General features: G+C 42.2%; 1 protein-coding gene across 2 annotated transcripts in view; it reads left to right on the top strand.

The window, feature by feature from the left end:
- sipa1l3 (signal-induced proliferation-associated 1 like 3) overlaps positions 1 to 21,528 on the top strand; it is a 73,817-nt gene that overhangs the window by 15,188 nt on the left and 37,101 nt on the right. For both annotated transcript variants that reach the window (XM_067594822.1, XM_067594821.1), the window contains exon 2: positions 18,523 to 18,597. The gene's annotated coding sequence lies outside the window, so the exon portion shown is untranslated. The remainder of the gene's footprint in view (positions 1 to 18,522; positions 18,598 to 21,528) is intronic.

The following is a 21,528-nucleotide window of genomic DNA, read 5'->3' as shown; positions in this document are numbered from 1 at the left end:
TCCCCCACGTTATTCTAATGCACTACTCCGTGAATGTATCTTCCAGATGAAGTTGCTAGTTCGCATTTTGGTGCATGTCTTTTCTATTTATTCTAACTCCCTCATCTCGGCATCTCCAAGTATTCTGTGGGACTTGAAATTGCTCCCCTCGGCTAGTGTTGGCAGACACAAGGAGGGAGGGAGGAGGAGGGAGGAGGGAGGAGGGGGAGGAGGGGGAGGCCGGAGAGATTATGAGACTTGGGGTGTGCTTTAACCCACTTAACACACCATCTCAGGGTCTCCTGCCAAAATGGTGAGCTTAGTGCTTTTAATCCTCTTCCCAGGGTGAGCTGATAGTTTGTTGCTCGCGGCTGCTCTCTTGTCTTTCTGCCTAGAAATGTTTTCTGCGTGATATTTTTTTCATCACGTCATATTTTCTGATTATTCATCTCAGCGTGATGTTTTTGTCTTTTATAAGTGAACGCATACGATTGTGGATCTGTCCATCTTGCAGTGGGTTTGTGAGAGTTGTGTGTGTGTATGTGTGTGTGTGTGTGTGTGAGTGAGTGAGTTGTCAGGCAGTTTTCTGGTCATAAACACACTAGTGAAGTAGCCCTGCTGTGGTTTGAAGTGAGCCTCCCCGTCGGCCCTTCCAGCGTTCACAGCAAGGCATGTTTATTTGCACCCCACAGCCCCCCCACATCCAGACTGGGCCGAGCTGGGCCGGCTTCTGCCCCAGGGGTCTGACTACAGTCCAGTTTGAGCTCCAGCAAGTCCACCCTCTCCTAGCTTTCAGCCAGCATCACATGCCTGTGTTCCTCTCTTAATAAAACAGGCTCATAACGCCACGTTCCTTGCATTCTTTATGTGCAGGCTTCTCTCCTCTTTTCACATGCATGGACGGGTTGCACTGAGAAATGTAGACCACACCATTAATGAAGCCAAATTGTGCACAATGCTTTTAGTGTGGCTTAATGTTGTCGAGATTAAGATCTGTTTGCTTGCCAGTATATTGCATTTCTTGAAGTTTCCTCTTTTGTTCATGCCTGCAAGTAGACGAGCAAAGATAGAGGAGGGGAGGGTGGAGCAGGAACAAGTGAAGGCTGATTCAGTGGTGGGGGTGTGTTGTTGGAGCAGCAGCCCTGTCACTGTAGGTTTACGTCTGGACTGCCCCCCCCCCCCCCCCCTTCCCTCCCTCCTTCTAGCAGAGTGGAGTCATAGCAGAATCGGGGTCAGCCACGCTTCCTCGGTTGCTTCCCGGTCCTAATTTTATCCCTTTTTCCCCAAAACAAACTATATCCTCTCTGCGTCTCTCCACATATCTGTCATCTCTCTGTCTGACCTCCTCGTTCAAATAATTTGCTCTCAGTTCTTTCTTACCTCTATTAATATCCCTCCTCATTTCATGCATTTAGTCTGGGTACTCCCCCCACCTACTGTGCCTGTTAGTGGAATAGGAAAGGGTGAGATTTATAATTAACAAAGGCTGATTCTTGCACTGAAAGAGAGAGCTGTCTAGAAGAGTCTGTGTGGAGGGGGGGCGCAGGGTGGGGATGGTGAACAAATTGGGCTTTTTATACAGAGTATCAGATAGATGCTGAAGAAGGAAAAAAAGCACAGTGATGAGACACAATGACTGATGTGATCTAAAAGAGGTTGTGCTGCTTTTAAATGCAGGTTTTTGGCCAAGTCTAAGCTGCTTAGCCATGGCAGCCTACAGTACCAACACTGCATAGATGCTCTGATGAGCTCGGGCGGCCATGAAGACTGGTTACCATCTCATAAAAGATCTTTGTCCCCTAAAAGACTACATTATCTCTTGAATTATCGCTAGTGCTCTGTGGTTCTGTAAACCTGCATCCATAGTGTAATTAAAAGTGCTGTAACTTCTACTTGTGCTTTTTAATGGTTTATGAGTTTATGACATGCGTTTAACAATCAGAATTTGCATAAGAAAATACAGCTTTTAACAGGCAAATCTAATCGCCTCTCATTAAGAGGATGTTCTAGTTTTACAGGACAATAGTGTATTATTGTGTTGGTTCACGCCAGGTTTCTTGTTTGCTCAAGGAAGGCAGTTGGAAAGATGGAATGCAAATAACGTCCAAACTAACCCTCTTCCTCTCTGAAGAAAAGGGCCTACTGTGAGGCTATAAGACAGGGCTTGGTCTGGTCTGGTCTGGTCTGGCACAATTTGGTTGGTTAAACAGATGGCTTGGGGCAGGCCAGTGTAGTGGAGGGAGGGACCGTGCAGACAGACTCTATACCATCTGGGCCCCAAGTGACACCAGGGCTACTCCTCTGTACATACATACAACTGATATCTGCCTCCTAATGATAAAGTGATACAGGAAAATTCAGTTTTGTTTGCCTTATTGTGGATAGAAATGGATGATATTACTACTACCTGAAGCAAATGATCAATGTTTAGAGCAATATACGTCTGCACAATATATCGTTTCAGCATCGACATCGCGATGTGCGCATGTGCAATACTCACGATTGCAGGACGCGCAATGTCAAATGAGGCAAATTAACTCAAACACTCCATGCTACAACTTTTTTGCTTGCTTGACAAAAGGAAAACTCGCAAAGTTCTCATTTTCCATGACTAATCTCAGTGTTTCCCCTATAACTGTACTGGTCTGGAGGGCCGCCAGTCCAACGAGAACCCTTGCCAGGCCTAAAAAATCTTTTTTTTAATGCCAAAAATAAAGCCAAATATCCATTAATTTGGAAATCAATAGCGTCTGGGGGCCTCTCAGTGCAGCGCTGTTCTGAAACGTTAGTCAACCTCTGTGCTGTTGCCTGGTAAACTCTTTGTAGCGTAGATCCTTTTAAGGAATAGGGCAGTGCATAATGTGTGTGCGTAGCATGGGTACGGTTGAGTGAGTGCGAGCGGCAGAAAAGTGATGGTGAATGTGAGCGGAGCAAGAGGAAAAGGTTAGCAGTAAGACGTCAATCTGGCAGTAAATGTACAGTAAAGGCTACAGTGTGTCAGTTAATAAATGCTGCAGCTTCTCAAAGACCAGGAAAAATAACAACTGTTGTTTCCCCAAACACTGAAAAAGTGAAGGGAGTTATCTCCAAAGTTAGCAACAATGGGTTAGCCTAAATTGACGACACTAAACAGAGAAATAGAGAACGGAGAAATGTGCACATGACACAGTTACTGTCACAGATAATGTCGCCTGGATGCTAGAGGCAGGCGTTTAGTTACGTGGGGCAGCTTTTGAGTGCGTGTATTCCTGTTATCAGCGCCACCTTGTCCTAGTGCTGGTTAAAAATTAAAAAGTTGCTGTCATGGGGCTGGTCGGTGCCCTAATGCAAGAAACGCACATAACACACAGACAAAACTTGCAGTATCTAGATCTATCTGTACTTACATCATGCCGGTATATAAATAAATCTTTTTGCTCAAGTTTGGGAGTTTTACAATCCTCAGCTGCACCGAGAGGCCTGTTTATCCTCCACCGCCTAGATTAAGCATACATTTGAACATCATTTGTGGGAAATACACTTAATCGCTTTCTTGCCGAGAGTTGAGGGAGAAGATTTACGCCACTCTCCTATCTGTCCTTTCAATTTGAAGCTGGAGTCAGCAGACGGTTATCTTAGCTTAGCATAAAGGCTGAAAAGGGGGAGAAACAACTGGTTTCACAGAATGACAAACACGACTCCAGGAAGTCACCGTGCCTGGCCAAGAAATAGTCTTGAGCATAACCCTTTAGTAAAACAAAAAACATGCAGTTTTTAGACTTGTATGGATTCAATAAAAGAGATATAGCATGTTGATTAGTGAGATTTGAAAAGGACCAAGCCAGGCTAGCTGTTTTCCCCCGTTTCCAGTTTTATGCTAAGCTTTATGCTAAGTTGCGGCTGCTCTCTGTAGCTTCAGATTTAACGGACCAAAATGAGTGATTACGGTCCCCTCTTCTAACTCTGCAAAAAAGCTAGTCAGCATATTTCACAAAATGTCAAACTATTCCTTTAAGATAACATTAACACATTAAAACCCCACAAACACAGGAATTTTAAAACACATCATCAGCTACCATTATTTATACTATACTGTCAGTTGGTCCCTGTGTCCCTGAAGGTAAAAACAAAAACCTTAGTGTGTACTATTGCAGGATACAGCTACACAGACTTTGAGTCTGCCTACAGCATCACTTTTGATTTAGCTTGGTTGGTAAAGTGTACATCTGCCAAGTCAGAGATCCGAATTCTAATCCTCAATGAGTCAATTTAGAGACAAGCCGGTTGTAGCTTATCAGAAATTACAAGCTTGTTCGAACTAGTCACTGTTTGAATCACTGCCGCTATGACCTTCCCTATAAGTGACAGCACTAAGCCCTTTTTCATACAAATGAGGAACTGACAGTTTCACCAGGAACAAGAAACAGTTCTCTTTATTGTTTTTTTTTAACACGCTAATATAGTGAGTAATAGACTGAAGTGGGTTGTGTGGCTTTGGACACGCATGGCAGCGTTTTGAGCTAAAGTCCAAGGTGATGTGGTGGAGTACAGAGGCAGGGCCCAAGCTAAGCCTCAGTCAATATTTGCCTGTGTGAGCGCCGAGCCACTGGCAGGAGAACAAACTAAAAAGTGTTGGCACATTTCTGTCGGAGAGGGAGAGATGGACAGACATACACAGACGTACATAGTTTCTCTCGGTCTCTTCAACTCCAGCATTAAACCTCCTACAGCTACCACTCAGTATGTGTGACACCTGTTCCCCATGTTCTCCAGGTCTGTGTTTATAAAAAGCATCAGAGCAAAAACCACAGCACTAAGTGGTTAGTGGGTGGCTGCAGCAGAAGCATCATTAGAAGCTCAAACGTACAGCTTTCGCGTGTTTGTGCGTGTGTTGCTCTAGCTTAACATTTGCATTGTGAACTGCTGTTGTGACACACCGTCGGCAAACAGCTTGGACACAGGCCACCCAGCGAGAACTGAACGCTCTGGTGTTTGTCAGCCTCTCTCTTTCTCTCTTTCTCCCTCTGCTCTGTCCATCTGGCAGTGAAAGACAGAAAAATGAACAGTAACACACACACACAGGTGGAGAGAGTCACCACAGTGACACAGAAGACATGTGAGAAAAGGCAGCAGAGGATGAGGAGAGATACTAATGAGCAGAAAGGTGTGAACTGAGGGTTAAGAGTGTGTGTGTGTGTTTTTGCAACACATGTGGCACATAAAGAGACCTGCTCGGCTTATTAACAAGACCTTCCGCTGAGGCTTTGAAGGAAGCCGCACCACCCCAGCCGCTTAACATTCCCGCCCTATCCAACTAAAGTTACAGAGTGGGAGCATACAGGAAGTTGTAGTCCTATAGGAAAATAACCTGACATTTATAAAAAGCAAAGCATTCCTGTAGTTTCTGTTTGTGTTAAACCAGGTGATTATTTTGAGTACATGCAGGTCAGTATGTGTGCCAAGAAAACTAATTGTTACTCTCTGTTTGTGGAGGTGTGTAGTGACTCTCGACACAGTGAAACTCGATTGCCTGGTTTGCTCGTAGTCATACTTGCTGTGCCGTGTGTGCTGCTGTGATGAAGTCGTATTTCCTGTTTTGCCAGGAGTTCCAGCAACTGGCGGCTTTGTTTGGGGGTTGTGGGTTTGGACTGTACGAACGTGTTTACATGAAACTGTTCCACAAGAGTGACAGGCAAAGAAGAAGAAGAAAGAAACACTGATGCAAAAAATAGTAAATAAAAAAATTTCTCTTTGAATGACGAACACTGCAGTGAGATCACCTTTGTGAAATCTTTTGATGTTTGTGTTATGTCTAGTTACTCTCATTGCAGTATCACCACCAAGTGGGGGGGGGGGGACCACAAAGACATATCTATAATAGATTGATATTTATTATGGCCTCATTAAAGAGTAAAAAGGGGACCAATCCAGAGTTCATGTGGCTACAAAGTCTCTGCAACACCCTAATGCAGAAGTATAAGTCTGGGAACACTTGTGGCCAACAAGTTGTTGTCCTGTGAGGTTGTTGTACTTGGAGTATAAAGTCATAAAACTTAAAGTGACAGCTGATTATAACTGTATCAAGCACTTGTCATGGGACCTAAGACCTGATGTTCCTTTGAGAAGCCATCCAACCAACCAGCAAAACATCGTAATTAAACTGGTGGCATTCAAGATTCAAGATGTTTATTGTCACTCAGTTACACAAGTACAATCATGTGAAATACTTTGGCCGGGAGGCTCCAAGCCAGTAATTTTGGCTTTAAAAAATGACCTGAATGATATAATCAAATATCAGTTAATTTCTAAACTAATCATCATGAATGATGCAGTTCTCTGGTACCAGGTTGTTAATACATTTGCTTTTTAAATAAGATATACTGAGACTCAGCAGTTGTGAGGATCTCAGCACCTACATTCAGCCAAATTTCAGCCTGTGAGAAATTTCAGTCAGCCATTCAAAACTCGCCTGAGTGGCTGTGAAAACACAGAGGATCGAATTTTTGGGGTTCCCCCATGCATTCTTCCTTCTTGTATTTTCCATGTTCCTCGTCTGTATTTCCTGTTTCAACATTTCCAAGTCTGCGTCTGTCCCACCTTTTCTGATCGGCTTTCTTTGGCTGAGAGTAAGCTGATCCCAGAAATTTCTCACCAGCCTGACCACAGGAGCAGAGAAGAATCTAGAGAGAGAGAGAAGTGACTCAGTATGGCAATAAATATTAGAAATGCAGGGACCTTTAGCACGTACACACTACAAGGAGGTAACAGTAGTTAGTTGGCCTCGCTCAACAGGAGAAGGAGGAAAAGGGAGGAACAAGGGAGTGGTAGATGTGTTTTTAATTTCCTCTAGCAGCTCTTATCCTGCTCTGCTGGCTCTCTCCGGAATCCCTGAGGTGGATGTAAGGGTCCTGGGTCAGGATCACCTCGGGACAGGGTGGGGGGTGCTGGTCAGGAGGCCCAAATAATAAAAGAAGAGAGAGGTTTGATGAGGACAGGAGAGCGAGATTTATCAGGCATGATATGGCCAGTTAAATTCACTACACGTTTTACTGCTCACTTTTTAATTTCAAGTCAGCATCTTATTTCTCTTTTGTGCAATCGTACTTTCCTGCTTTTGATCCGTGTTGTCCTGTGAGACACACATGATGGAGACAGTGCTGCCTACATATCCTGTCACATCTTATGTTGTCATTGAAATCAAGATGAACTTGGCTGAGTGACTACTGTGTACTTGAATGCTTGACTTCCTTCATTTAGGAGGCTAAAGCAGTCAGCGTCAGGTATTTCCTCCTCTCGTCCTGTTCTTCATTTCATGGAGAATAAATTGCACTGAATAATCTCCAGATTCATCAGAGGTTAAACTCTTTTAATTCCAAGATAAATTTGACCTTACAGTATTACACCCACAATAGGCCAAACCTTTCCCACACTGCTGTCTTGGTACCACTGACTGTGGTACAAATCCAGTTAAAGTTTATACTGTCTGCAGAGAAAAACCCCAAAGGAGTCCATCATTTCACAGGCATCAGAGGAACCGGCGGGCACCATCTCTATCTCTGACCACTATCTCTCAGCCCTGACACGCTCTCTCTCCACCAGCTGAGCTTATCTAGGCCATACAGCTAAACAAATGCTGGGCGGAGGCAGCTGCAGTTTTCAAAGCCTGAAATCAGCCAAGAGGCATGACTCCAGCATAAATCACATTATTTTGATTGAGATAAGTGAAGTGACATGTTTTGTAGCGCGGTGCAAACTCCGACCCCTTAGTCTTAGCATTCAGAGTGAGAGTCCCTCATTCTGCAGGAGGAGGTGGAGGTAAAATGATCCGCAACAGTCAGGTTTGTCTGTGAGAGCTCATTTATTCCTTTGGGAACACACAAAGTCCTCGTAGAATAAGGTCCTAACTGCCTCTTCGTTCAATGACACCATTCAGGGGAAAAATCAAACAGTGAGAGGCCAAGTGAAAGAGGACAGGGACAGAGAGAAAGACTGGCTGGATTTGTGTAAGAGGGCCTTCTTTGTTTCACTACACTGTAACCCCCCCCCAACATACACACACACCCCTTGACCCCTCTGCTCTTCTGCTATTGTTGATGTACCATTCAGAATAGGTTGAAGAAAAGAGGACAACTGTGTCACTTCTCATTAATCCGTCGTGTTTAAAAACAAAACTGATAGGAACGACACTCGAGGTACTCTCATCTCCACTATGTCTAAAAGAAGCCGTGTTAGCGCTGAGGGCCAGATGAGGTCATGCTCTCATGTCACATTTGGCAGCTTTTTTTTTCAGTGATGTTGACATCAAAATTGTGTAATCATTGACCGTAATGGTTTTTTGTCATTTGTGAATAATCTTGATGGTGAGGCCAAAGGATGTTGACTGACATCCGGTTGCAAAGTCCAACTCCCCAACTCGTCACTCAGTCTGAAATAATCAGTTGACTATTTGATTAATCGGTTATTTGATCGACAGAATATTAATCACCAACTATTCTGGTAAGAAAAAATGCCAAAATACTCTGGTTCCAGCTTCCCAAATGGAAATATTTTCTGGTTTCTTTAGTCCTCTGTGATGGAAAACTGAATATCTTCTGGTTGTGGACTGTTGGTCGGGACAAATCAAGATCTTAAGGTTGCATATTGGGCCTTGGGAAACATTTTTGACAGTTTTCTGACATTTTGTAGACCAAGCAAGTAATCGTTTAATCGAGAGAATAATCAACAGATTAATAAATAATGAGACTGATCATTAGTTGCAGCTCTATTAGTTGATTGTTTAAGCCATTTATAAAGCTGAAATGTCAAGCATTTTCTGTTCCCAGTTTCTCAAAAGAGGATTTGCTGCTTTTCTCTGGTTTATATCTTGAACATAACAAGCAATTTGAAGAAATCACATCAGGTTTCTGATGAATTGTGATCGGTATTATTAACATTTTATTGACTAATCTAAAATCGATGAATGAAAATAATCATTATTTGCTTATTGCTCAGATGTCATTAGGCAAGGCATTGTAGCTGACCCCGTTCTCTGATATCTGTGAAGGGGAGGAGAGCTTCGGGGATCAATACAACATTATCAGTTATCATGTTCTTTCTGCTCTTCTGTCTGTTTTTTCTTCTCCCCCTCCCCACCCCCCTCCAGTAAGTCTTGAATGTGGCCAGATCCTGCTCTTAGCCTTAAATACCCTTTTTGGCTCATTTCTGTGTCTGCACTGATTAAATAATCTGTTTTTTGAGAGGTGCATGGAGGAATGCGCTTTAGGAATTTTTGATTGAGGCTTACCCCGTGCTTGACCCTCACTGATCCGGTCACTGGAAGTAGTGACATGGACTCTTAAGTCTGTTGCTTGGCTGGGAGTCCAATCAGGGGCTTGCTGAATGAGAGCCCACATCTGGTCAAGTCAGTTGACTGCAGCAGTATTATATATATATATCTCAGTAACTGAGTTGAGAGCTGCAGGGCAGTGAGAGGAACGAGTGTACTTCAGAGGAGCTGTTAACCCTGACCTCTGACCTCCCTTTTAAGGAACGAACTTCCTTTTAAGATCAATAATCATCACATGATAATCATTACTCAACTTTTAGATATTTTCTATCACACAGCAGCTGTAACTGTGAATCCCAGTGGTGTCTACAGATATAGTGTTTCTACAAAAGTAAAGCTTCCGGAGGAAAGCCCTGACACTCCCAGCTGCTTGACACATCTTCTCTTCTCCCTGCTGGAGGCCTCCTCTTCCTGAAGCCTCATCATCATTTAGCCTCATTAGTCTGTCACTGCTCTGATACGGTTACAGGAAGAACCTTGAAATAACCAGCAGCTCAAACACACTCGACACACTCCTGCCTCTCCTCTGTGAAAGCATCATTATAGAAAAATACTTACATCTATGTATACAAATATCAAAAATATAAAAATGTTTCCCTTTTTGATACTTGCTACTACGGACACATTTTGATCTGTTCCAAAAAAAATATTGTGATTCAATACCCATCATAACATCTATATTTTCTCACTAAAGCTTTGGAAACCTTAACCTGACGCGCCAGATGGTTTATACACAGAACGATCTGAGAGGTCGTCCATGGAAACAGTTTGGAAAAGGGCAGGCACTTTCAAAAAATATTTGGCAGGTGATTGGATGAACCATCTGTCTGTCACCATCTTACCTTGGGAGGCAGCTGGATTTGCAACGGTGATTGTGTCCGAACCACCTGTGGTTCTGACACAAGCCAGCTCATAACTCGAAGCCTGACAAGATGGATTCTCGCGTGATCTCATGATATCATGATCTTGCAAATCCAGCTGCCTCGGGAGCTAATGGAAACCTTACATCAGAGTTAAAGATTTACAAAGTGATGTGCCAAACGCAACAGCTGCAAACATGTTTGCCAGTCCACTCTGTCAACCCCTTGATTAAGAAGAAACCATGATTTGTTACCTGGAGGTACTGAAATTACCATGCTGAGCAGATCCTCTGCTGCTCTCTTTGTATATATGTGTGTGTGTGTGTGTGTGTCTGTGTGTGTGTGTGTGTTTATAGGATTTGTGAGAGATTATGGTTATAGACCAATGATTACAAACCCTTTAATCACAATCAGCTGGCTGATTTTTTGGCAGTATTGTAGCTGCAATCAAATTACAATGTACAGCTTTATAAATTGTCAAGGTATTATATATATGGTTAATTGAGAAAATCTGTCTCTGCTGTCCAGTCCTCTTACTTAGTGGTGAGAGTCTTTGGAAACAGGAGCACAAATTGATAATCTGTTGTTGCTGCCACACCACACAGTTTCTCTGTTCCTGCTTTTCCAAGCTGCACTTGTGTATGAAGGGGAAACGGCAGCTAATCACTGCTGTGCTAGACAGATTTAATATGGCAGATGTATTTACTGTAGTTGAATTACTATCACGAGCTGCCTTCAGAGCTGTCATTCTCTTGACAGGTGAGCAAACATGAATCCTATATTATTCCCAATTATAAAAGCATGTCTCACTGATGCAGTGCATCGGTGGGCGTGTTGCCCAGATGTCTCTTGACAAAGCAAGATCCTATACAAGAGTATAGTTCTGTCTGTAATGATTAATCATAGCGATGAAGCATGTGTTTTCCACCTGCACTTGTTGTGATCTGCAATAGTCAGATACAATCCTTTCTTTTTACTACTCTGTTACCTCCCAGCTGATATGCAAACACCTCAGCAATTAAACATCACAGTTATGGGCTGGCAGCACACATCTACTATGGTGTTGCATTCATTTTCAACTTCTGTCTGTGTGCTGGGCAGTTTTATTGATGTCTGATGCAGTGTTGAGGGAACATTTTACTTATTTATTTGCACTGCAATTGAGCCATCTAAGCAAACTAGCAAAGTGAGCATAAGCAAATAAAATATTTATTTTGATAATAAATGATTCAAAAATGAGTAAAAACACAAAGAGATGCAGCAAAATCCCCAAACCACTGCCTATTGCTATAGAAGATAAGCTAAATTATTCAGTATTTATACTTATGTGATTCCACATTATCCCACGTGTTGTACTTAAACAATGCAGCACTGCTTCTGTGTGTAAATGTGCGTGTGAGCGAGCGTTTCTCTCCCTGCGTACGCCATCAGGTTAATCAGCGTGGAGCAGCAGTAGCCCGCTGTTCTCCCCTGAGACATCTCTCTGGGAGCTGCAACAGCTGTGATGGTGTAAGTCCGCCCGAGGACCCGCCGTCACTGCTGCGCGCACACACACACACATACACACACACCCCCAGACAGAAACACACCCAGTCTCACCGCACACCCATGGGGACAGAGGCCAAGGCCAACAGCTGAGCTGAGGGCTTGTAGTGTGGCTTCCTTATTGTCTCTCTCCCACATGTTTTTGTACTGTGAGCAGTCAGATAAGTATCTTTATTATCATCATTGTTTCTGTGCTGTTTATGGAGTCTAAGCTAGTCGTAGGTGCTGTTTGTGTCTGTGTTGAGTCTGTCAACAATGTACAGCTGATTATTAGAGCTGAAACAATTAGTCAATTATCAATTAGCAGATTCACAGAATATTTATCTGCAAATTTTCAAGCAATAATGCCAGACATCCCTCACTTCTAGCTTCTCATTTGTGAGAATTTGCTGCTTTTCTTTGTCTTATGTCAAAACAAGCTGATTTTTAAGCTAAGTTTTGGACTGTTGCTTGGACAGAACAAAACATTTGAAGATGTCACATTTTAGCAAACTGTGATCGACATTTTTCAATAGTTTCTGAATTTTTATCGACCAAACAAATAATTGATTAATCAAGAATATAATCATCAGATGAGCTGATAAAGAAAATAATCATTAGTTGCATCCCTAATTTGAACACCTCATCTGTTGTCACTTAACACAGCTGTTTCAACATTAAAATCTGAAGTATGATAACAGAAGATTAAGCTGAAACTTAATCGTCTGTATTTACAGCCAAGAAACACGTGTCAGTCTTGTCGGGAATGTGCCCTCTGGCCTGAGTTTGAATCAAAGAATCAGTGAGCTGATGTGTTCATTTCGACAAAAACGAACACATCTTGGTTGTGGTCTTGTGTCTGACCTGCATATCACTGCGCAGGAATGCGTCTGGCAGTTTGTTAATTTGTCAGGCTAAATGCGGGCCTGGTCTGCAGCAGCTGCGACAGGTAGCTCGCTGACAAAATCAAGATGGTAATCGTCTATCTGTGTCATCAGCCACCTGACGCCAGGTGATATGCCTTGATGAGCCGGGAGAATGGCAGCGTGTGGAGAAAATGTCTGCGTGGTGATGTATCCCCCCTTCTATATGAGATATGCGCTGAACATGCAGGCTTTGTCTCTCTAAGAATCCACAGTGTGTGGCCAGGACATGTACGCTACTGTTTAGTACCGACTGATCAGCCCTGCGTGAAGAGCCTTTTCTTAGACACTGAGGGCTTCTGCGGTCACTTCACCCCTAAACTTCAAAGTCATTCAGTTAATTTTCCCCTTAACCACCTCTGCTAATCCTCTGTGCTTACTCTGTCACCAGGTTCAAGCTTTGCAGATGTAATTGAAAAGCCTCTCCATATAGCTGGCTCGGGAGGTTGGCATATGGCTGGTTAATGTACCGTAGATACCGTCTTAAGATGACCATCTATAGAAAATGTGAAGAATTTGCCAGACCGGATTATGTTATGGAAACAAAAACAAGTAACAGATGCTTGAAGTCTGCTGAGGAGTGCACTTTTACAGCCCTAAGCTTTTTCATGTCTAGGAGGAGTTTGGAGCCCATTCAAACATGCTTTGATGCTTGAATGGCACGTGGTTGTGAGTAGTCTGCAGAGAGCGCACGGGGGGAGATGGACAGGCTGATTAAACCACAGAGGGAGAGTGAACAGATCTCAGGACAGTTGGTTGAACACTTGACAGACAGAAAAGAAAAGAAAGAAAGATAACAAAGACTCACTGCAGCACCTTTTTAAAGAGCAAAGTTGTTACCAGTTGTGTGTGAGCTTTGCTGCGGTGACAACATCAGACTGCAAAGTGACCAACTGTTATGTGGATTACTGCGTTGTGTCTTGTTATTTACTGCTCCGCTCTCAGGTTGTGTCCTGATTGTCTGCGGCCCGCCGCCTACACCATACGGCTTCTTGCCAGTGCACCTTCCCGTTCCTATGGCAACCAGCAACAGCATAGCGATCAAACAGCTACAGCAGCATTTCCAAGTGGTTTTTGGTGAAAGGAGCTCTGTGTATTGCATATGACTTCATCACTGTATTTTCCTCTTATGTTGCCCAGAGTCGCAGCACACGCAGCCAGTGGACTTTCCTTAAAAATGGTGTCTGATTTGGAGTTAGTTTGTTGTTTTTGTTTGTGTTAAGGAGGCTCAGATTAGAAAGTTTTTACTGTGTAATCATCAGTTTGTTAGCAAGTAATTAAAAAAATATCAGTCTTGATACATAATTGTAGGATTCTTTCCGAAAATGCTTTCTGAACATATAATTAAACAGTTTTGATGGAGCAGTAAACATGTGTTTGTTGACATGTTGCAAGAGGATAATAATATACTGCTTGACGTGTATCAGATAATACTAACGGTGCTTGCTTACGCTGCAGATTCATACTGGAACTGCTGGATAGGCTGATCATCAATCTCATATTTCGAATAAACCTTTGCTCATATTGATCAGCTACCAAATCGATCAGAGCAACACTCAGCTTGATTTATTTATAGGGATCCGTTTAAAGCACAGTGTCTGGTTTGATTCAGGTTTCCAGTGGTTTGCTCTCATGCAACACTTTCCCACTCAGTCCAGATTTCATCTTAATGAAGATCTGCCCTGCGGGAAGCTTTTCAGCTGGACAGAGCCACGTGTCATTCACTTGTGCGACTCAGAGGAAGGAAACAGGGTCTTTTTTTTTTCCCTCCCCAAAAGATCCATAGCTCCTTTTCAGTTTGAATAAGATGAGACGGCGAGAATCACGGGGAAGACAGAGGGGCGTGCAGAGGAGTGGAGATCTGAAAGGGATGAAAGTGTGACAGTCCCCACCTCCCAGTGTTGGTGTGTGAATGGGGCTGCCCACCCCTCTCTGCAGGGGGTTTCCTTCCTCTCCTGCAGCATGTGTACTTATTACACACTATAGACTACAGCATAATATGCAAACACACTCACAGTATTCAGACAACACTAAACTGTGTCCAGTTCCAGTGAGATTTTTTCTTCAAAGAGAAAGTTACAAGAAAAAGTTGATGTAAATATTTGTGTGTTTTTCAGAATCAGAACCAGGTTTATTGACAAGAAGGTTTGCACGTACAAGGAATTTTCCTTGGTGTTGTGGTGCATAACAGTCAAAATATACACAAAATGAAATAATCCTAAATAATATAAAAAAGAAAGAAAGAAATTTACAATAAAAACAAATATATAAAATATATTCTAAGTGAGAAGAACTGCTACAAATTTAAATTTTAAGTTGAAGAGAATTAAATGAAATGTACAAAATATTGACCAGGACTGTTCATAGTGTAAACAGTATGTGCAGTGTGCTGTTAATAATAATAATACAAGTTGTGTTAGTGTAACACGCCATGTTAGGTCAAAAACGTAATAAGACAAAACATTGTGCACCGACACACCGAGGCAGCCATCCCCAGCGCCAACTGTATGTTGACACAGTAGGCTACATATTTATCAAAAAGTCTGACTATGTGACTAAGATAACATTCCAAGATTAAATCATTTTGTTTTTCAATTGCCACGTGTGTTTTGTCTTTTAGAAATTGATATTTGAATTTACAGCTACAGTGATTAGTGGATCAAATTATTTAGATTTTCATTTTTTTCATTTTGCTGTCAAATCTGAACATTTGCTGCTTTTCTCTGTTTTTATATCATTGTAAACTGAACAAATTTGAGTTTTGGACTGTTTGTCGAACAACACAAGACATTTAAAGACGTCACTTTGAGCTGTGGTAAATTATCCAACATTTTTCACTGTTATCTGACATTTAATACACTAACAAATTAATAGATCTGAATAGCTTTATAAGTTTTTGAGATCAGGCAAAACATTCACATGCTTTAATTTACACCAATAGTGGTTGTTTTCTGGACACACCTTCACATACGATGAACAGATATAAAGGTCTTTACATTTACATTTTGGAAAACTTAAGCAAAATCAGTGAATGTTTTAACATCATGTAAGTGTTCATTTGACTCAGAGAGTAGGAGGAGAACAGATATTATGATGACTTTTCAGCTATCTAGAAAAGACCTCACTCTTTTTCAACACACTGTGTGATTAAAAACTCGAGTAGGCTGAACTCTGGAGGAGTACTGACTCAACAAATGCTGTAAAATATTCATGCATCTGAGTTGTGACAGTAATCCCATCTTAATCACAACATGATGCCGATGATGGTGAAGGCACAGACACGCCCGCAGGCAAATATACAGACTCTCTCTCTTTTTATCCGCTCAACTGCGCTTCTCTGAAACACTCCTACAAGATGAATTTTATAGAATTATTTATGGTGAACTCTTAGTCCTACTGTTCTTAAAACATACTGTGTGTGTACGCAGACACACACACACACACACACACAGAGGGAGGAAGCCAACTTTGTTCTGGCTGTGTGACAGTTATTCTGTCTGGCAGGATTCAGAGCCACAGAGAATGACTCCACGACTAAATATACTGCAGACTCTTAAGACTTAACCAGAGTCTCAGTCGCACAAGTCATCGACTTTCCACCGGGCACGTGCGGAGGTCCGCTCTGGATTCAGCTCTGCTCTCTGCACTTCACTGCTTTTCTGTAGAGGTTCACTGGTGTTTAGATTTGGTGTTTGTGGAAGCCACATAGGCCATTTGTCTTCATCCTGGTGCTTATGAATCCTCTGTTCAACTTGTTCCAGTGTGTCTGGGGACATTTACCGTCATGTCAGGCGATGCATCAGACACTGCGGATTGGAAACGTTGGCTGTTGTTGCTCTTGGAGATCCACCATCTTCCACAGACATGTTTTGTTGACATAAGAAAATGGTTGAAAGAAGTGTTCTAGGTTTTGTTTTGAGACACAGGTCATTCAGGAATAGCAGCCATTCCATGGATATCAGCTTTCTGATAGTCACACCAAACAGTGACACAGAGGTGACAATTCAATCCTGTAACATGTGAGGTTGTACTTTCATTGTGTGTGGTTTACCAGCTGTGTTAGTGCCTCCACTGTTGTTGAACGTCTGACCACTTTGTCTGCCATTAAATGTTCAAGTCTGTGCCATAATGTGGTTGTGTGACACATAAAGCCAGAAGACTTTCAGCATCTCAGAATGACTGTACTGCTCACACTATAAGACCTTGTTCAATCCCAGATCGTTGTCATGTTGGTTTGTGGGTGCACAACCTACACTAAACTCATCCCAGGTGAAGTCATTACAAGATTCAGGTGCAGAGATCTGCGAAAGGTGCAAACGATTGCAGTATGCAACAAAAACGTGCAAGAAGTGTGTGTCTGCAGCCTCCTTCCTTTTCTGCCTCCAGTTTCCTGATGCACTCACTGGATACTGCTCATCTCCCATGTAAGAATAGTGTCCGAGGTGCACCAGTTACAAGTGTTTTTGGCTATGATGAAAATTTTAGTGTCTCGGACAGTTCAAGAAGAGGTGAAGATGTGTCTCGACACCACTTAAAGTAACTCAAGCAACTGGAATGAACTCTTCACTTCACGGTTTCTGTCTCAGATCTCAGAATAGGACAGGCAAGTCATGTAGTCTGCACTGGACTTGAGTCAGGTGCTGGCAGGAAAACTAGTTCTCACTTGATAAAACCTGTCAAACGTAAGCCCTTTTAAACCTGTCTCATGCTGCAAGTTTACATTCAACTCAGTTTAATGTAACTTTGTAGTTGCCTGCCGCAATCCTTGTGACATTTCCTTTATTTTTCTGTTTGTTTGTGTTTGGGATTCGGCTCCACTAATGTGATATGTGTACTTGAGTGTGTGCGATAGTGGCTGCATACAGTACCTTTCACAGAAGCTGTAAAATGAGGCCATATAATCACTTTGAGGCTGGGGTCTGTGGAGTCATGGTTGGGAAGTTTTCACTTACAGTTTAATTTCATTTTCGGGGCAGTGGAGTGAAGCCTGAGCCTTAAATCCATGCTGACGCTGCCAGCTTTGTTAAGGACAGACGCTTTCCTGTAGGAAAATAGACACTCGCACAATCATTGACCCCTATCCACCCCTGCCCCCCTCTTCTGCTAAAGACCGCGTTATTATGCTTGCCGTGGCAGGGTAAGTGGGCCCTGATTGATCAGTATTGATTAGAACTGTATTTGTCAGACAGTAATGGGCCTCCCCCTAAGGATATAATGTCTGCTGATTCCCACCTGCCCCCATCTCTTGGCCCCACTTCACCCCTTTCTTTATGCCATACTTGTACTTGAAGAGCCCTCCCCCCTCTGTTCTTAGGCCCCTCGACCTCTAATCAAACTGCACAGCCTCCTTCACTTTGCCTCCATTCTCCTTCTGCATTTCCATCTGCTCTCTCTCTCTCTCTCTCTCTCGTGAAAGAGCCGGAAGATGGAGTTCAGTTGTGAGGACGAGGGAGGAAATTAAGAAGAGATGCTGTATGAATCCATCAGCTGTTTTCATTTATCATGCACGTTATTCATGGTTCAATATTCGAGTTGATATTAAAACATCAGTTTTTGGAGATGCAAAACACAGCAAAGCCTCCATAATGTGGTGTTTGTGTGCGAGTCAGTCTGTGTGTATGCAAACGTGTTTACAGTACAGAGAGCCTCAGGCATTTTTGTTCAGACTCCTCACAAACAATAGGTGTGTCTGTGTGGATGACCTGATGAGCGCACACTGTTCACACCCTCAATTATAACACTAACAGCTTATGTGAAATACATAAAACTATTTAAATAATGCAACATTGCAGTATGGCTGAGTGACGTGGTTGAAATCAACTATCTATCTATATATTTCACCTCATGGAAAATGTTTGAGCTTTGTGTAAACTTAAGAAACATTAAACTTCAAGTTAATGTGATGTTTATTTTTCTCTATTTCTTGTTTTAGAGTGAAAAACTGGGCTTCCTCCTCTGCACTGCATTACCACATCTGCTTCACCTGTGCAGCTGAAACCAGAACAAGGTAAAATTAGGACATGTGATCATCTGTATGTGTGTGAAAAAGTGTGATTTTAATTATTAAGCAGACGCTTGTATGTTAATTGTAATCTGAGGTTTAAGGATTTTACCTTGACAGACTGTAACATTTAGCTCACTTTAAACCATTTGTTTTGGGCTGTTTGGTTCACTTTTTATGAACTGACTTTTTTTTAATATAAGCATTTCTATTCTGATAGCTGTAATCAGCCAGTATTTGTTTGCTAGTGCCAGTATGAAAGCTCTCACTGTGTTTGGTTTTGATTTGTGTGTCTGTGTGTGTATAGGTGATAGGAACGTGTTGTGTGGTCGATCTAGTACTCTCAATCTAGTAACAAACTTGTCTTGATACTAGATTTATCTGCTTTGTTCTGCTTCATTGTAACTCTGACATTTAACTCTCTTCACTTGCAGAATATTTGAGTGTTTTTATGAGAAAAGTGAGACTCAAAAACTTGATAGCAAAGGCTAATTAACTTGATGACCTGGATATTTTTCTGCAGTGCAGGAGTAAGCTGTCTGCTCTGCTATTTAGTACAAAAAGAATGTCCTCATCTGCATTTCGTTCTGATAATGAAAAGCAGGTCACCTGACGTGCTTCAATAGGAGAGCTTCACCAGCAGCTACTGTCAGAAAACGCAACGTGTAGCTTAACAGGAACTCCCATAATACTCTCTAGTTCTTTGTTATCCAAGTAACATCACAAGTCTCTTTAGTTTGATTCTGGATGTGAAGAACGTGGTGTTATCCACAGTGTCTTTTGATTTACAGAACTTTAGTTTTGTCTGCTTCAGGAAACACTTTGACCTGTCAACACCTTCCCAGAGCATAAACACTCTCTGTGCTGATGCTATCTGTGTTGAACTTTAGGGTAAACAAAGTTATTTGTTGTTTTATTCTTTTACTGTCAAAGCTTTATTATTATCATTTTGTCATTCTAGTATTTTCAACCATATATTGATGTGAGGGATGTCTGGGATTCTCTTACATGGCATTAGGAAGCAGAGTATTCACTAACAAAACACATTTTTGGAGGAACCTGCCATCAGGGTTCGGCAATATGATGGCATATGCGGTACATATTTTTCCATACAGTTTACACCATGGGAGCTATCCCATTAATATCTCTGAGTGTATTAGCTTAGAGCGGGTAATGATGCAAAGCAATGAGCAGCATAAATATTGGATATGACTTCTTGTCAGGTATTTAATTTGCCTGGTTAGCCAAAATCTGACAGTCCTGCCTGGTTATCCATATCTATATACAGTTTTACACATAGAGAGAGACTGAAAGTGCAGGATTTTTGAGCCCCATATAGAGAGTTTTAAAAAATCCAATTATGATACTGTCCATTATTTATTTTCTTTATACAACTCTTTAGCTAATGGTCCCTTAAGTTTGTTTTTTCAACAGTCGCGACCAAGAAATGTACTGGGCAAGACGTTTAACAGCTAAATAATAAACATGTCACTCCTCTGTGGTGGACAAACTATAGGATGGTGACATATTGCATTTCTGTACTTCAGTTTCCTGTCATTTGTCGGTTGACATATAAGCCAAAGCCGCTGATATAGCTGCACTGAGAATATATTTATTTTACCATGAAACTACACATAGAGAAACAGACCCTGGAAGAGGATGTGCTCATATTATTGAGTAGAGTTTGCTTGTTAAACAGTTAATTGCTTTCAGTTAGAAAGGCCATCCTTCAACCAGACGTCTCGGGTTCATGACCCTTCACCAACAAGTCTTTACTTTGTTGAAATATCTCCGAGCAATACACTGAATCCCTTTGACCTCCCTGTGAGGGGTTGAAAGCAAAAAAAAAGAAAAAATTATCTGCAGGGATGAATTCTCAATAAGGAAAATGTAGTAGTGTCTTTTACATATTCGCCTCCCTGTGTGTTGATGTTTCTCCTCTCCACTTCCACCTCCTCAACTCCTACTCCCTCTCTCACCACCGTCATCACAGATAAACCAGTAAATGACTATGATGATGAATGATGATGTGGGCTGCGATTCTTGATCCTCCAACTGGATGCAAATCATCAGGCTTGTTACATGGATGTCTGAATGTGTGTTTGGGAAGCTGCTTTTTTTTTTTTTTTTTTATCTACTCTTCCTAAACGCGTCTTGCTCTTTTCACCCCAACCCCTGATCGTCCTCTTCCTCGAGCTGCCTCAGTGTCATGGGACGGCAACCTGACAGACAGACAGGCAGATGGAAGTGACACAAGCGACATCAGCGGGATTCAGCAAAACAATGTAGACGGAAATCAATGGAGACAATGACAGCGGGGTCAGGAGGGACTCGAGGAAAAGACTGAGGAAGAAAGTGAGTGGAAAGGAAAGCAGGGCGACAGGGAGAGAGCTGTGGCTTCATAAAGCAGTCTGAGAGGGAGAGATGTCGCCTCCAGATAAGCCAAACAGACTTACAAGCCCAATATAGACCAGAGTCAGAGGCTTCAACTGAATGTTTCCTTCCAGCCCAATGTTCTGATATGTCAGTGTTGTTTTTGCAGCTTCCTGTGGAGTTTTGTTGTTGCAGTAGGCGGTCAGGGACTCGGGGTAGTTTGTCTCTGAGATTCAAGTTTGCTCTGGGGCGTCTTCCTGGATTCCCTACAATTCGTGTTGCACATGGAGAACGGCTTCAGTTTTTGGCATTTATCATGGAGCTTGACCGATTGGAATGATGACTCCTCACTATTTGCATTTTTCTAGTTGTGGAGGAAGATTTCCTGCTGTAGGGAAAGAAAACACAGTTCTGTTACAGCTGGGGTTAAGAATGATGTCTGGCTCGAAGCAGAGCACCGTAGCTCCATTTAGCACGTACTCTATGCCAGAGCAACATTAAATTTGTTTATCAAATCTATTTTTGTAGAGGGAAAACAGTCTCTCTCCACAATCACATCAGGAA

This window comes from Thunnus thynnus, chromosome 7, assembly GCF_963924715.1.
Source record: "Thunnus thynnus chromosome 7, fThuThy2.1, whole genome shotgun sequence".
NCBI classification, from domain to species: domain Eukaryota; kingdom Metazoa; phylum Chordata; class Actinopteri; order Scombriformes; family Scombridae; genus Thunnus; species Thunnus thynnus.
This window is presented reverse-complemented; position numbering and strand designations above follow the sequence as displayed.